Genomic DNA, 18,650 nt, shown 5'->3' with positions numbered 1-18,650 from the left:
AAAATATATAAGGGAAAGCAATATCAACCATCTCGTAGAGCATATGATAATAACCCAATGTAGAAAAATTCATCTTTGTTCACAAATCATCAAGTAGAAGTGGGGCATGTGATATTATATCAAGTCAACTAACTCATTAAAACCACAAGATGGAAACTTTTAAGAAACATGTATGTGATCAAAATATCAACCACGTTTCAATACATAAGCAACATCATGAAAGACACCCACAAATCATCACATAACATCATTAATAAAACCACCCTTGTTTCGCTACATGCACACATAACAATGAAATACCGCTCTTATTTTGCCACATGCGCATATCATCACTCTTATTTCGCTATGTGGGCAACTCGAGAAAAATGCTGCCCTTAATTTGCCCCACGCACACAACAATAGACACAATCGCACGGTAAAGACCTCGTGCTAACACCCCTAATCAACATGCTCAACATGTCTACATGTGCACTATATCACAAAACAATAACATATCATCAAGATATAGGCTCACAACTTATCAACAAAGTGCACAAGGACATGACAATAACATAAAAGTGCGGAGGAGTGTCCAACAAATAAAGCATGATCAGTGTTTTAAAAGACGTTTTCGGGGCGAGCCCTGGGGTGAGGCGCACCAAAAACGCCCTGAGGCGATGGTGTGGGGCGAAAGTTTCAAGAGGCGTACGCCCGGGCATTTGAGGCACGTTTTTTAGTGAGGCGTAAGCTTCAGACTTTTTCAAATTAAAACAAAATTTATTGAATAAGCCCTTCATTTAATACCCAAATTCTCAAAATTCAGCTTGGTATTTACTCAAAAGTTTTAAAAAGGAACTGAAATGTATTAAATTTAAAAGTTAAGACCTTTTTTATTGATTGAAGCCCTAATTCATGGTCTTTCCCGATTCTTTATCTTGTCTGCTAGTCTGCTACTATCTCCCAAAAGCAACGAATATTCAATTTTTTTTTTGTATAAATACAAAGAGAACTCCATTCTCCTTCATAGCAGTAAGTTCAAAGTTTAAATTGTACGTTAGTCATCCTTTTTGTTCCTCCATGTAGAAAACTTTATTCTTTTCGACTCAAGTTACTTGTGCTTCTAAGTAGCGTATAATAGATTGTTTTGACTAGTTTTTTGTGGGGATGGAGCAATCTTGTGTATATATATATATATATATATATATATATATATATTCTTTTGACTATTTTTTTGGAACACATCTATATATTTTTTCACATATTTATAGTTTTCTTCAATTTTATGCAATTTTACATGTTTATAAATATTTATTGTAATTATATTATTTTATAAAATATAAAAAATTAAATACCTATGGGGCTTACGCCCCGTGCCTTGGGGCTTACGCCTCGCTGAGGTATATGTAAAATGCCCCGCCTTATACCCACACCTTTTAAAACACTGAGCATGACTATGTCTAAGTCAAATGTAGCGATCTTGATCATGTAGTCACATAGTGGTTTAATCATGTTTCATATAGAAAACAATCCCAAATTAAGGCATATTAATGGCCTAAGGTCTAATCCGGTCATATGCCAAACATATGCCCTTGTACACGCTTGTTACCTCGTGTACATGTCACTTTTCACATAATACAAATAGGCAATTAATGCCAAATCCTAAGGGGTATTCCCCCACATAAGTTTATGCAAGATACTTACCTCAAACAAACCAATTCAATACTCCAAAAATGCCTTTCCTTTAAAACTTACCCCCGTCCGGCTCAAATCTAGCAAAACAATACTCAATAATATCAAATAACGCTAAATGAATCAATTCCAAACAATAAAGTTCCAATCTTTACCTAATTCCCAAAAAGTCAACAAAAATAGCCCTAGGCCCGCACGGTCAAAACTCGATTCAAGTGGTAGATCTCGATTACTCATAACCCCACGAGTCTAAATATAAAATTAGTTTTCAAAATCGATTCCAAATCTACTCTCAAATCCTCTATTTTTATTTTTTAAAACTTAGTCAAAATCCCAAAAAATCTTTCAAATTCCATGATTTGGATATAAAAATCCATAAGAAATCAAGATATAATTATCCAGCAAAAGGTTTACAACAAGCTCTTACACTCAGAGGAATGTGTGTACCAGCGCAACCTACAAAACGTCCCGCCATAACAGAGGTGATCACAATTTTGACTCACATCGCTTCAGGAAAGTAAGATTTTGAAAGTCAGGATGTTCAAAACTCAACCTAAACATCTCCTAATGCTCGTCGATAATGTGGGCAACTGGCAAGAGCACATGAAAAATATGAAAAACTCTAAGATTTAGTTGGTGTTTACGTAAATATTATACAATCTTTAGACAAGAAAAAGGGTCATCCCTCCACAAAAAATGAGGTAATTCACATCCTTAAGGAAAGATTAGAGGCAGAGCTAGACTTTTAAATTTATGGGTTCAGGATTCTAATCGTTTTAAATTATTGGGTTCTAAATTAATAATTTATACATATTCAATGGATTTTTTAAGACAAATACTACATGGTTCGAATCAAAGTTACTGGTTCGACCGAACCTGCTCCCGAGTCCCGACACTCTAGCTCTGCCCCGGTTATAGGCTAGGTTAGAAGAAGGTTAACTAGCACAAGCATTTCGTCAAAATTTTGTCGATACAATGAAGATAGTAGCAAAGCTTGTTATCCTCAATAATTATTATTATATGAAATAGAACATGTATTGCGAAACAAGATATGATACTGGAATATGACCATATACATAGAAACTTTGATATTTTCTGTGTGATTTGGATAATTCGATATGAGCAAACTCTAGAAGCATTAGACAGTTTTTAATAGTGGAAAAAAAAATTCAGAAATAGTCTGATTTACAATTGATAATTAAAAATTAGTCACAATTTTAAAAGTAATCAAAATTTAGCCACTTTTTCATGTAAAAATAAAATCTGAACAAAAACACTCGTACAAAATCAGAAAAATTCCAGCATGATATGCTGGAGTTCGAATTTTTTTACATATGAGATTCCAGCATAATATGCTGGAATTTTATAATGTATTGGAGTTCCAACATAATATGCTGGAAGTATATACGCAGGAGCTCTATAATTCAGCATATTATGCTGGAACTTTTCGTGTTTCAGCTAGGATATTTTTGTCCAGATTTTATCTCTGCATAAAATAGTGGCTATTATTCAATTATAAATGCTGGCTATTTTTCGATTAGCAATCCGAAAACTGGCTAGTCCATATTATTTTTACTGTAATGTCTCTTCACTAGTGCCTTAAAATGAACTCGGAAGTGAAGTTTGTTTACTTTAAAAATTGAGTAACAATTAAAGTTATATTGTGGTTTTAAGGATATGTGTTTTAAACCAGCACCAATTGATAAACAACGAATTAAATATATAAATTGGACAATAAAATAAATCAAACCAGTCTGCAAACAATGCTTCGACCTCTATTCGAGATAGTCTCGAGGTTTAGTTAATAAGAACAGCATAGGATAAAAGAAGCAGTGATGAACAGTTAGTAAGACAAAGAAAGCAGCGTATATGTATATTCTTATCGGTGAATCATGATGCCCTACAAATGATTGGAACTCCTCTTTATATAGTAGAGGAAACCTAATTATGATATGTCTCTAATTACAGAAGAAAATCGTATAAACAACTAGTTAACCGCTTCTGATTTGGTCCGTTCCGAGATTCACACCATGATCTTCGACCAATTACGGATATCTGTCCCGAGATTCACGCCGTGATCTTCGACCGGTTACTGATATCTCGCCATTCCGTTATTATGCTCCCCTCGAAATCGGTCATACTTGATATCGATTGTTGCTGACCTCGGTCTCAACGTACACTTTGATCTCTAGGCTCGATGTCTCATCTTCGAGCTCGGGTCTGATTTATTACGAGGCTACCCCCGATGCAACTCCCTTGTCTTGATCAAACAGTAAAATCGGGTAGGCCCGATTTTGACCTTATACAGATAGTCCCCTCGTTTCTTGGAGTGTAATGAGAAGAAACGAACTGAGCCTTTGATTTAGTACCTCGATCGATTATGACATCAACATCGTGACGTAAGGGACATAAGCGATTGAAGCGTCGCGTCTGCGAGTGGATCCGAGAGCGGAGATGAAGATGAAGCTCTCGAAGATGCGGCTCCCGAGGCGGACTAGGTACTTAGGAATTTTTTTCCTTTTTTTTTTGTGTAAGACCGTGAGTGGTCTTTGTAACTACTTTGCATATATGAAAGGTTTCTTTTCTTTCCGTTTCGTCTCCGATTTCTGATTTATGATAAATTCTGTTTTGCCTTTGCCTTGTGAAAACTTTGTTGCAATCGGGTTACTGTAGCCTCTATAATCGAGTGAGCAATAGCTCGAACTCAGAGTAGAACAAACCCTTAGGTTTTTTAGTTAAGCGAGGGCGAGTCCCTGAGCTTAACAATATGTTCGGGATTTTAATTTCGGATGGTTTGATCGATGTCGTAAATGTACTACTTTTATAGCCGAGTTCGAGTACGTTTCAAACTCACAGTAACAGACCCCTTAAGGTTTTATATCAAATAATGATGAATCCTCGAGCTATATTTTATTTGAGCTCGGAATAGTGGAACCCTTAGGTCTGAATTGAGTGAGAACAAAATCTCGAACTCTAAGTGTATTGACCCTTAGGCTCTTTAGATTAGGCCGATATGGCTTCTAAAAGATGGCTATTTTTTCCTTTTTTTGGCTTAGAAGACTTAGTAAAAAAAAATCCTTTATATCTTAGCACATATTCTTTACCGATTGGATTTTTTGAGGGTTCGAAATCGATTGAAACCCCTTTGCTTTTTGTGCCTTAGCACGTTTGTGTTAAGATAATTTGATACCTCTTAAGGTTTTTCGAGGGCTGATTTTATCGAAGCCCTTTTGATTAAATGTCGAGGGTAGCCTTTTTTAACCATTTTTTCAAAGAATTCGAAGGCCTATTTTTATTGCAGAATTCGGACGTCTCCGAGCCGCTTTTATTTGGCCGTAGCCTTTGGGTATGCCTCTTTGGCTTATTTCCCAATAATACTTCGAACTTGTTCGAAGTATTAGTCCCCAAGAGTGATGCCCTTGGCCTATAGATCGAGGGGTGTCTTTTTGAGGTCTTATGGATTGGATTAGATTACTCCAATATGTCGACCGTCGACGGCAGTCCCCGAGTGTACGAGGTATATTTGCACTTGGCCTTTGAGCCATTTCTCACAAAATCATAAGTATGGAGCTTGTATAGTAGAAAATTTTCTTCAAGACACAAGATGTTTGATATAGAAAGAATGCTTCTTTGTATAATTTATCCATGCGTACATGTTTTTCCATCGGGGTTCGACTAATCTATACAAACACGGTTCATTCGACCGTTTGGGCCATTACAAAGTTTCTCTATCGAGACCCTTTGACACGAAGTATTTTCCTCGAAAATGTAACATACGAGGGTGATACCCCCCAGTATTCGAGGTTGATTGTAAAGAAGCCTTGGATACTGTTGAATCGTCCTCAGGTAGCACATAATTGTTGTCTCGTTAAAAACCTCGCCGGAAAAACCAACTTGGGACAAAAACCGATCTAAGAGTGCAACGCGTGCTTTAAAACCCGAGGTCTCGATATCTTCGATCGATCATCTGCAGTGAGTTAGTGTCGAATATATAAATGAAAAAAGGGAATAAAGTCATACATTAACAATAATACCGTTTGAGAAGCGATATGTTCCAATTATTTGGTAGTTGTTCATCGTCCATCGTACCGAGCTTATCAGATCCCTTTCCGACGATGTTAAGGACTTGGTAGGGTCCTTCCCAATTTGGGCCGAGCTTCCCTTCATTAGGATCTCGAGTGTTGATGGTGATTTTCCTCAGGACTAAGTCCCCGACTATGAAGTGGCGAAGGTTGGTTCTCCTATTGTAGTATCTTTCGATTCGTTGCTTTTGTGCAGCCATTCGAACGAGTGCGACTTCTCGTTTTTTATCCGATAATTCGAGGCTAGTATTCATAGCTTCGTGATTTGACTCTTCCATTGTATGTTGAAACCTTGCACTGGGTTCCCCAACTTCGACTGGAATCAAGGCTTCAGAGCCATATACTAAGGAGAACGGGGTTGCCCTCGTACTGGATTTTGACGTTGTTCGATATGCCCAAAGGACTTCGGGTAGAATTTTTCTCCATTTCCCCTTAGCATCGTTCAACCTTTTCTTTAGGTTTTGAATAATAGTCTTGTTCGTCGACTCGGCCTGTCCGTTCCCACTAGGGTGATACGACATTGATAATATCCTTTTTATTTTGTGGTCTTCGGGGAATTTTGTCACTTTGCTGCCGATAAATTATTTTTCATTGTCACACACTATTTCGGCAGGTATCCCAAATATGTCACGACCCCAAATTCCCTCCATAGGAGGTCGTGATGGCACCTAGTCTCTAAGACTAGGTAAGCCTATCAATACAGAATAATAATAAATATCTGAAATAAATAAACTACAATTCAAACAATTTCAACTCCCAAAACCCGATATAAATAAGTCACAAGCTTCTAAGAATTTATTCTCTTTGTCTCTATACATCAGAGTCTAAAGAAAATAAAGAAGACAACATAGTAAGATAGAAGGGGACTCCGGAGTCTGCGAACGCTGACAGATATACCTCGAAGTCTTCTCGTACAGCTAATTTACTGATGCCTGGTCTGATAAGGTGTACCTGGATCTGCACAAAAAGATGTGCAGAAGCGTAGTATGAGTACACTACAGCGGTACCTAGTAAGTGCCAAGCCTAACCTCGGTAAAGTAGTGACGAGGTCAGGTCAGGCCCTACTGAAAAATAATAATTGGCATGGTAAAATATTTAACAATATAATAAAATAAAATTACGATGAAAATGAATCAAGTAGCATGTTACCGTTTAATTACACAAAATAATGACAAATAACATCTCATGGAAACAAAACAAAATTTCCTTTCAACTTCAAAAAAAATCACAACAAATAATCAAAGGCAACTGCGGCCATAAATTAATATCAACAAGGGCACTCCCGAGGTACCGCCTCGTAGTCCCAAATCATAAATAAATTCACAATATCTCATTTTCTTATCTCACCGCGGGAGCCTTCACAATTTATTTTAAAGAAAATACTTTTTTCGAAATAGCATCCCGCGTTTTAGCCATCCTTATCACACCGACTTCTAGTAGTTCCCCCTACTAGCCATGCATATCAAGCCACCCTTATCTCACCGCATGCGTTTCAATACCTAGATCTTATACCACCGCATGTGTATCAATATCACAATATATCACAATTTACACCTCAGGTGCTCAAATAATTTAACTTGCCAAAATAATTCAACAACAATATTTTTTCACAATAAAGAGCTCACAGCTCATGTCAAAATAATTCAACAATAATATTTTTTCACAATAATTTTCATAATAAAGAGCTCACGGCTCATGTCAAAATAATTCAACAATAATATTTTTCTACAATAAATAGCTCACGGCTATGTCAAAATAATTCAATAATAATATTTTTTCACAATAAAGAGCTCACTGCTCCATCACAAAGAGTACGAAAATCTTACAAAAATATTCAGGAGTAAATAATTCAGGAAAATAATATTTCAAAATCTTTAATACGTTGCTTCAATATCAAGTTTAAAAATGTCAAATACTTCATATTAATAATATTTAATTTAAAGAAAATCAACCTTCAAATAATGCACATAATAAAATAAACCAAGTTCCAACTAAACAAATAAAATAATTAGCAGAAAAAGGTCAAGAAAATTTAAAATATAAACATTAAATCAATAATGAAGAATATAACAAAATAAAATTAATGCGCAACAGTGATCTACATAATTTAAAACATAATATTTCACATTTAGCCCGTGTACACACTCGTCACATCGTGTACACGATTTTTCACACATTATAATTATCAATCCTAGGGGGAATTTCCCCCACACAAGGTTAGACAAGTCACTTACCTCGACTTGCTCCAATTTAACCAAGTATTATGCTTTTCCTCGATTTTCTGACTCCGATCGACTCGTATCTAGTCATAATTAATTCGACACAGTCAACAAAAATTATAGTAATCAATTTCATAAGAACATATTACATTTTCAATAAAATCCAAAATTAGCTCAAAAATTGCCAGTGGGGCCCACATCTCGAAATCCGGCGAAACTTACAAAATCCGATAACCCATTCAATTATGAGTCCACCCATACCAATTTTATCACATTCCGATAACAACTCGCCCTCCAAATCTTAAATTTTCGTTTTTGGAAGATTTTGCAAAAATCTCGAATTCATGATGTAAATGAGTATGGAATCATGAAATATAATCAATATAGTATAATGAACACTTACCTCAATATTTTTCCGTAAAAATCGCCCAAAAATCATCCAAGAACCGTGTTCCAAAAATCCAAAAATGAAACGAAGGAAATGACCATTTTTGGTTCTTAAGTTTCTGCCCATCCGTCACTAAAAGTGCATTTTCCGTCACTAAAAGTCCACCAGAACTTGCTTGTACTAGCCTTCCTTCAATTGATCATAACTTTATGTACAAATGTTCAAATGATAAATGGTATAACTTTCTGGAAACTAGAATTAAACGACTACAACTTTCATGTTTTAAAATATTTTCGATTCCTTATGAATTCCGAGATATAAACTTTCAAAGTCGGCTCCACGCATCAGAAATTTCTGCAAATTTCCAGCAACCCTCTTTGTCCGAAATCCATTCCGTTTACCTTCCGAAATCCACCCGAAACCCTCGGGACCTTAACCAATTATTCCAACATGTCCCAAAATACAATCCGAACTTAGTCGAGGCTTCAAACTACCTCAAACAACATCAAAACGATAAATCGCACCTTAAATCAAAATCTATGAACTTTGAACTTTCAAATTCTATATCTTGTGCCAAAACACATCAAATCAATTCGGAATGACTTTAAATTTTTCACACAAGTTATAAATGACATAACAGACCTATTTCAATTTCCAGAATCGGATTCCGACCTCGATATCAAAAAGTCAACCCCTCGGTCAATCTTCCCAAAAATTTAACTTTTGGCATTTCAAGCTTAATTTCACTACGGACTTCCAAATAAAATTCCGATCGCGCTCCTAAGTCCTAAATCACCATACAGAGCTGTTGGAATCATCAAAATTCTATTCTGGGGTCGTTTGCACATAATTTGACATCTGGTCACTATTTGAACTTAAACTTTTAATTTCTTATTAAAATTCCATATCTCGGGCTAGGGACCTCGGAATTTGATTCCGGGCATACGCCTAAGTCCAAATCACGATACAGACCTACCGAAACTGTCAAAACACTGATCCGAGTCCATTTGCTCAAAATGTTGACCAAAGTCAACTTAGTTGAGTTTAAAAGCTCTATTTCACATTTTAATCCATTTTTCACCTGAAAACTTTCCGAAAAATTTTACGGACTGCGCACACAAGTCGAGGAATGATAAATAGTGCTTTTCAAGGTCTTATAATACAAAATTAATTATTAAATTGAAAGATGACATTTTGGGTCATCACATTCTCCACCTTTAAAACAAACGTTCGTCCTCGAACGGAGTTAGAAAAAGTACCTGAGCTGGTGAATAAGTGTGGATAACAGCTGTACATATCATGCTCGGTCTCCCAAGTCGCCTCCTTGACCGGATGACCCCTCAATTGAACCTTCACGGAAGCAATATTCTTTCACCTCAGCTTTCGAACATGCCTATCCAAAATAGCCACTAGTTCCTCAACATAAGATAGATCCTTGTCCAACTGAACCGAACTAAAGTCTAACACATGAGACAAATCGCCGTGATATTTTCAAAGCATGGAAACATGGAATACCGGATGAACCGCAGAGAGACTAGGTGGTAGTGAAAGTTTGTAAGCCACCTCTCCAACTCTCTCAAGAATCTCAAAAGGCCCAATATACCTAGGGCTCAACTTGCCCTTCTTCCCGAACCTCATCACACCCTTCATAGGCCAAACCCGGAGCAATGCCCGCTCACCAACCATGAATGCAACATCACGAACCTTCCGATTCGCATAACTCTTCTATATAGATTGGGCTGTACAAAGTCAATCCTAAATCAACTTAACCTTTTCCAAGGCATCCTGAACCAAGTCTGTACCCAATAGCCTAGCCTCGCCCGGTTTGAACTAACCCACTGGGGACCGGCACCGCCTACCATACAAGGCCACATACGGAGCCATCTGAATGCTTGACTAGCAACTGTTGTTGTAATCAAACTACGCAAGTGGTAAGAACTGATCCCAAGCACCCCCAAAATCTATCACACACGCACGAAGCATATTCTCCAGTATTTGAATAGTGCGTTTGGATTGCCCGTCCGTCTGAGGGTGAAATGTTGTACTCAACTCTACCCGAGTACCCAACTCACGTTGTACTTCCCTCCAGAACCGTGATGTAAACTGCGTACCCCGGTCAGAGATGATAGATACCGGTAAGCCGTGAAATCTGACAATCTCGCGAATATAGATTCGAGCCAACTGCTCGAAAGAGTAGGTAGTCATCACAGGATTGTAATGAGCTGACTTGGTCAATATATCCACAATCACCCAAGATGCATTGAACTTCCTCTGAGTACATGGGAGCCCAACAACGAAATCCATAGTGATCCTCTCCCATTTCCATTATGGAATCTCTAACTTCTGAAGCAATCCACTCGGTCGTTGATGCTCATATTTCACCTGTTGACAATTTAGACACCGAGCTACATACTCCACTATGTCTTTCTTCATCCACCTCCATCAGTAATATTGCCTCAAGGAACCCCACACTGGTAGGGCATATAATTCACAATTTTTCCTGGATGTATGGAGTACCGCGAACTATGAGCCTCATGGAGAATCAATTCACGCAAACCATCTACATTAGGCACACATAGCCTGCCCTGCATCCATAATACACCGTCATCTCCAATTGCGACTTCCTTGGCATCACTGTGCTGAACTGCATCCTTAAGGACAAGCAAATGGGGGTCATCATACTGACGCTCCCTGATACGATCATAAAGAGAAGACTGAGAAACCACACAAACCAAAACTCGACTCGGCTCAGAAACATCCAATCTGACAAATTGGTTGGCCAAGGCCTGAACATCCAAGGCCAAAGGCCTCTCTGCTACCGGTAAATATGCTAAGTTGCCCAAACTCTCTGCCTTACGACTCAAGGCATCGACCACTACATTGGCCTTCCCAGGATGATAGAGAATTGTAATATCATAATCCTTAAGCAACTCCAACCATCTCCGCTGTTGCAAATTAAGATCATTTTGTTTAAACAGATGTTGTAGACTTCGGTGATCGGTGTAGACCTCACAATGGACACCGTACAAATAATGCTGCCAAATTCTTCAAGGCACGAACAATAGCTGCTAACTCAAGGCCGTGGACCAAAAAATTCTTCTCATGTACCTTTAACTGTCTGGACGTGTAGGCAATCACCCTACCATCTTGCATCAACATCGCGCCTAGACCAATACGCGACGTGTCACAATACACAATATAAGACCTTGAACATGTAAGTAATACCAACGCTTGTGTCAGAGTCAATGTGATCTTGAGCTTCTGAAAGATCAACTCACATTCGTCTGACCCTGTAAATGGGGTACCCTCTTGGGTCAATTTGGTCTTAATAGTTGTTCATAATCAATTACAGAATCGTCATTTAACCTCATGTTAACAAATATCTCGTTACAAACCTTCACAATACTGATAACTAGATACGAGGCATGAAGACCTCATAATTATTTACCTTCATTAACGAGTCACATTTAACGCCACCTGGGCGGGCACCTACCTCGTAGGTTAAAAATTAATAATTACAACACGAATTTGATAACTATGCACAGAGAATTTCATACAAGAATGTTCAAATAAGCCTAACAGGCATGACTCCCTATTAGTATTATAGTACAAATTTAATTTCACAAGGGAGAACTTAAACACAAGAATTTTCCTCACAAGGATCTCGTCCTTATATAACTTCCACCGCAGCTCCTAGCCCGGTTTAAACATATCAATTTATATAAAAATGTAAGGATCTCATCCTCAGTTCTGAATCACAAGTAATATGCACATTGTGCCAATTGAAAATTTTAATTTTCTCCTGTTAAATAATTTCAGTTACACCAAATCACAACACATAATGAACCCCACACCGGTAGGGCATATAATTCACAATTTGCAATTAATTATTCGGAATTTACATCAAAATTTACCGAAATGAGTAACAGAAAGCCACATTTAGCCTCGCAGCTCTTATTAGTGACCAACACGAAATGATAGGCATAGTTATCTCCATAAAATCTCCCAATAGGGGTAAACACATAAGTAAATTATAGAATTATGAAGCTCACTCATAAGTGGAGCACAATAGGAGGACTCGTCTCGATACTCAGAACCGAATCAATTTAAGAAAATTATTCCTATATATTATATCAAGGTCGTACCTGTAATGACACCAACTGATGTAGCAACCTCTGCCATACCATAAAACAAATATATCAACGGTTGGGTCTCCACCATTAGGACGCCTTCTACCCATCTGTCCTTCACTCCTAACTGGTCGTGTGGGTGGTGTAGTAACTACAATGGGGCACATAGCCTAAGTGCTTTGATGAAACAAGTCTCTCCCAAGTTTGGGACAATTTTCTCATGATGTGCCTAGTATCACCGTATTCATAACAACCCCTTTGCGGGTTAGGATGCTCATATTGAGTCTGTGCCAGATAATTGGAATAACCATTATAGGAACTCATGTCGGTGGTGCATTAAAAGAACTTACTAAAGCACCCCGAGTAATCCGATGTGCGGACTGGGCTGGCCGACTGCCCGAGCCCCCTCTATAATGATTTATACTTGTAGAGTAGAATCCACTGAATCTCCCAGAACCTCGAGACGTCTTGGTCTCCTTAGTTTCCTTTTTTCCTCACCCCGAACACATTCTAATATCTTGGCAATTTGTACAACTAGCAGAAATAAAGTATCAGCTTGTAGCTCCCGAGTCGTACAAAATTTTACGATCATAATTGAGTCCTTTAATGAGTTTGTGGACTCGCCCTCTGGCTGTAGGAAGCAAAGTAGGAGTATGACGGGCTAACTTATTGAACTTGATGGAATATTCTGACACCGTCAATGGTGACCTGACGCAACCGTTCAAACCCTATGCGCCACGCATTACAGATAGTTCGGGAAATACGGGTAGCGGGATATTACCTAATTAATTAATTGGTTATAGGATAAGATTAAGCCCCTTCCCCCAACCCACGTGGCAGCAAGCTTGGTCATTTGTGATTAGGTGGCAACCTAATATATTAATTTCAAGACACTTCATTTCTAGGATTTTGAATACAAACAACATTTCATTCTCAACCACTACAATCAGATTCCTACAATTCCTTACACAACACTACAATCAAGAACGTGAGCTTTATCACATTAGCAACATAATTTCTTACAAATTCCTACAATTCCTACAAGTTCCTACAAAGACACTACAACGTGATTTCTTCAACCAACGAGATTTCTTAGCACAATAGCAACGTAAAATTTTGCGGTTCAAAAGAAGTACGGTGCAACCTTTTCCAAGAATATCATACGAATTTTTTCCTACTCCAGGTATGTTAAGGTTATTCCTTCTTTATTTTGGCATGATCTAAACGACACGAACGAAACGAGCAAATGCACAATTTCCATAAATGACTCTATTCATAGAAATATTAGGGGTGTCTATATTCTTGATTCCCAATATGAATTATTATTATATTTTCTGTTCATTTGTCTCAGAAAAATATGTATTTGATAAAATGTATCCGGCTGGCATATTATTTTTATGACATTTTGAGAAAATCTTATTAACGTATTTCTTATGCATTTATACATGTGCATTGACTCATGACCAGATGCCGTTATATACACGTATATTATATGTATATTGGATATGGAAAAGGTTATGGTGTTATATATGCACCACCACCTGATCAGTTGGTATATGTTGATGATTTTGTCCATAGTGGCCGAGATGATATGATGGGATACCCTCAGAGGCTTGATGATATTATGTACACCTATACCTATGCATGTCACGACATTTATACGCCTGTGCATGACATTATAAATATTTCAGGATTTACAAAGTTATTTAGACTTACAGGTGGAATTCTTTATTCCCTGTTTCATCTATGTCTTTTATGTATTGATTTGTATGCCTTACATACTCAGTACATTATTCGTACTGACGCCCCCTTTCTCGGGGCCTACGTTTCATGCCCGCAGGTGCAGGTAGACAAGCCGACGGTCCTCCTTCTTAGGATCCTTGATCAGCGAGAGTTGGCATGCTCAATTTAATTCGGGGCTGCTTTTGATTTTGGAATGATATGCTCGTATACATGTATGGGTATGACGTGGCCCAATCCTGTCCTTATACAGTTATATATTCTATTAGAGGTCTGTAGACAGTATGTATAGTTGGATAGTATGTGGCCTCACCGGCTTCCAGTTTTGGATATATAGTTGTCTATAGCAGCCTTGCCGGCTCGCCCCACTGTATTCCGCATGTTTATGTATATATGTATTAGGTTTATGTATATATGTCGTTTGGACAGGTTTCCCTCACGTACACTAATCATGTTTATATCTTAGACGCATGCTTAAAGGTGTTCGACAGGTAGGACTCGGACATCTGTCGCGGCCCATCGGTTTGGGTCGTGACAAAAGTGGTATCAGAGCAGTTCTGTCCTAGGGTTGTCTACAGACCGTGTCTAGTAGAGTCTTGTTTATGAGTGTGTTGTGCACCACACTTATAAACAGGAGGCTACATGACATATAAGTTGTTATCCTCTCTTCGTATCTTAGATCGTGCGATATAAGAATTCATGTTCTTAACGATATGTTATATTTTCAGCGATGCCTCCAAAGACTACAGCCGCCCAGAAGGGAAAGTCCGTGTCTGGTGAGATTACTAGTCGAGCGCCACGAGTTACCAGGGCTCGGAGAGAGTCTCATAGTAAGATTCCATCTCTAACTTCACATACCCTGCCCTCTCCAGGAGAGCTCCAAGGGGCACCAGCTCCAGTGCCTGCCCCTGTACGTTTAGCCCCTCAGCCAGATGCACCGGGTCAGGAGATGAGAGATGCTATTCAGCTATTAACTCGATTAGTAGCCGCACAGGCTCGGCGTCAGGAAGTAGGTATTGGTGATGCAGATAGGTCCGTCAGTGCGAGGGTTCATGATTTCATTAATTTAGACCCTCCGGTATTTACGGGGACAGATCCAAATGAGGACCCTCAGGTATTTATTGATAGAATGTAGAGGACGCTGAGGGTAATGAAGGCCACTGCGACTGAGTCAGTTGAGCTAGCTTCCTATAGACTCCAAGATGTTGCAGTTAATTGGTATGAGTCTTGGGAATTGTCCAGAGGTGAGGATGCCCCTCCAGCAGTATGGCAGGAGTTTACAGAGGCTTTTCTTCATCATTATCTGCCACCAGAACATAGACGGGCCAGAGTTGATAGGTTATTGACCCATCGACAGGGTAACATGAGTGTTCGGGAGTACAATCTTCAGTTTGATTCATTGGCTAGGTATGCTCCCACTATTGTATCTAAGATGGATGATCGAGTTCACCGGTTCGTGACGGGGTTAGATCCGCACTTGCTTAACGATTATATGTCGGTTTCACTTCAGGCAGACATGGATATTTCTCGTATTCAGGCATACGCTCAGCGTGTAGAGGAGCGTAAGCAGAAGCAGAGGGCCGATCGTGAGCATGATAGGGCCCAGAATAAGAGAGCGAGGTCTTCGGGTCCTTCTGGTGAGTTTCGAGGTGGTTAGAGACAACAATACTTGAGGTATCCAGCCCATCCATCGGCTAGCGCACCCCCTCAGATTGGCGGTAAGAGATTTGATCGTTCCATATATTCACGGCCTGGTCAGAATTTTAGGGCCTCAGGTTCTTAGTATAGGGTGAGTCAAGTCAGATCAGGCCGCCCTTGCCACGGTGTGCTTAGTGTGGTAAGCAACGTGCCGGGCAATGCCGTATGGGGTTGGGTGTTTGTTATACTTGTGGTTATCTGGGCCACGTTATGAGGGATTGTCCGATGAGAGGTGATGCAAGTATAGCTCAGCCAGCGGGATCTGTAGTTAGTTCGTCATTATCAGTACGCCCCCCTGGGCAAGGTTCACAAGCACCAATGAGTCGTGGTAGAGGTAGAGGCGGAGTATCTACCTCGAGCGGTCCTCAGAACCGCATTTATGCATTAGCAGGACGACAGGATCAAGAATCATCACCCGATGTTGTTACAGGTATATTATCAGTCTTCTCATATGATGTATATGCACTGATTGACCCAGGTTCCACCTTATCATATGTTACTCTGTTGGTTGCTAGTAAGTTTGGAATAAAACCTGAATTGGTTAAACCTTTTAAGGTGTCTACACCTATTGGGGACTCAGTGATAGCTAAGCGAGTATATAGAGGTTGCATAATAGTAGTTCATAGTCGATCTACCGTAGCGGACATAATCGAGTTAGATATGGTAGAATTTGATGTTATAATGGGTATGGATTGGTTGGCTTCTTGTCATGCCAACGTTGATTGTAGATCGAAGATAGTCCGATTTTAATTTTCAGGGGAGCCTATTTTGGAATGGAAAGGTAATACGACATCGCCGAGAGGTAAATTTATTTCCTATCTCAAGGCAAGGAAGATGATCAGAAATGGCTATATTTATCACTTAGTTCGGGTTCGGGATGTGGAAGTAGAGTCACCAACCATTCAGTCCATCCCCGTGGTTAATGAGTTTCCCGATGTTTTCCTGATGAGCTTCCAGGTCTTCCGCCAGAGCGAGAAATTGAGTTTGCTATTGACCTACTACCAGGTACTCATCCAATATCTATTCCTCCCTATAGAATGCCCCCCGCAGAGCTGAAAGAGTTGAAGCAACAACTAAAGGACTTGCTTTAAAAAGGCTTTATCAGACCTAGTACATCACCGTGGGGAGCACCGGTGAGGAAGAAAGATGGTTCCTTACGAATGTGTATTGATTATAGACAATTGAATAAGTTGACGATCAAGAATAAGTACCCGCTCCCGAGGATTGGTGATTTATTTGATCAGTTGCAGGTGGCAAATGTTTTTCAAAGATAGACTTGAGGTTCGGGTACCATCAGGTAAGGGTTAAGGAGAAAGATATTCTGAATACATCATTCAGGACCAGATACGGGCACTTTGAGTTTCGTGTTATGTCGTTCGGTTTAACCAATGCCCTAGCAGTATTCATGGATTTGATGAACCTTGTGTTCAGACCCTTTTTAGACATGTTCGTAATTGTATTTATTAACGATATATTGATGTATTCTCGTTCAGAGGCTGAGCATGCAGATCATTTATGTACTGTGCTCAGAGTTCTACAAAAAGGGAAGTTGTATGCAAAATTCTCTAAATGTGAATTCTGGTTGAACTCTGTAAGTTTCCTTGGGAATATCATTTAGGGTGAAGGTATCCGGGTTGATACACAAAAGATTGAAGCAGTAAAGACTTGGCCTAGACCCACGACACCGACGGAGGTTCGTAGCTTTCTCGGTTTGACAGGTTATTACAGGAGATTTGTAGAGGGATTTTCTTCCCTTTCGGCACCTTTGACAAAGTTGACTCAGAAGGGAGCAAAGTTTCAATGGACTGATGCTTGCGAACGGAGTTTTCAAGCATTGAAGGACAAATTAACTTCACCACTAGTTCTAATGCTCCCAGAAGGGACCAATGGTTATGTTATCTACTGTGACGCCTCGTGCATTAGATTGGGTTGTGTACTGATGCAGCATGGTAATGTTATAGCTTATGCTTCTAGACAACTAAGAAAACACGAGAAGAATTACCCAACCCATGATTTAGAGTTAGCCGCAGTGATTCATGCACTAAAGATGTGGAGGCACTACTTGTATGGCATTCATGTTGATATCTATACGGATCATAGGAGCCTCCAATATATCTTCAAGCAAAAAGAATTGAATTTACGACAAAGGAGGTGGTTGGAGCTACTTAAAAATTATGACGTTGATATTTTATACCTTCCGGGGAAGGCGAACGTGGTAGCCGATGCCCTCAGCCGTAGATCTATGGGTAGCATGTCATATTTACAGCCAGAGAAGAAGGGAATAGACCTTGAGCTTCATCATCTAGCTAGTCTTGGAGTTCGGTTACTGGACTTAGGTGATATTGGAATTACTATTCATGATATGATAACATCCTCTTTAGTAACTGAAGTAAAGGAACGCCAGTGCGAGGATCCCGTGTTAGTTCATTATAGGGATACAACCCCACAGAAGGAGAAGACACCATTTGAGGTTACAGAAGATGGGGTCCTCATATATCGAGGACGATTATGTATCCCTAATGTTGCAGGGCTGCGTCGGCAGGTCATGAAAGAAACTCACTATTCTCGTTATTCTATCCATCCAGGAGCAACAAAGATATATCATGATATCAGGAAAGTATATTGGTTGGAAAAAATAAAAAAGGATATAGCGGAGTTTGTTGCTCAGTGCCCTAACTGTCAGCAGGTTAAGATTGAGCATCAAAAACCCGGTGGATTATTGTAG

This window comes from Nicotiana tabacum, chromosome 2, assembly GCF_000715075.1.
Source record: "Nicotiana tabacum cultivar K326 chromosome 2, ASM71507v2, whole genome shotgun sequence".
In the NCBI taxonomy this organism is placed as follows: Eukaryota; Viridiplantae; Streptophyta; class Magnoliopsida; order Solanales; family Solanaceae; genus Nicotiana; species Nicotiana tabacum.
Note: the sequence above shows the minus strand (reverse complement) of the source record.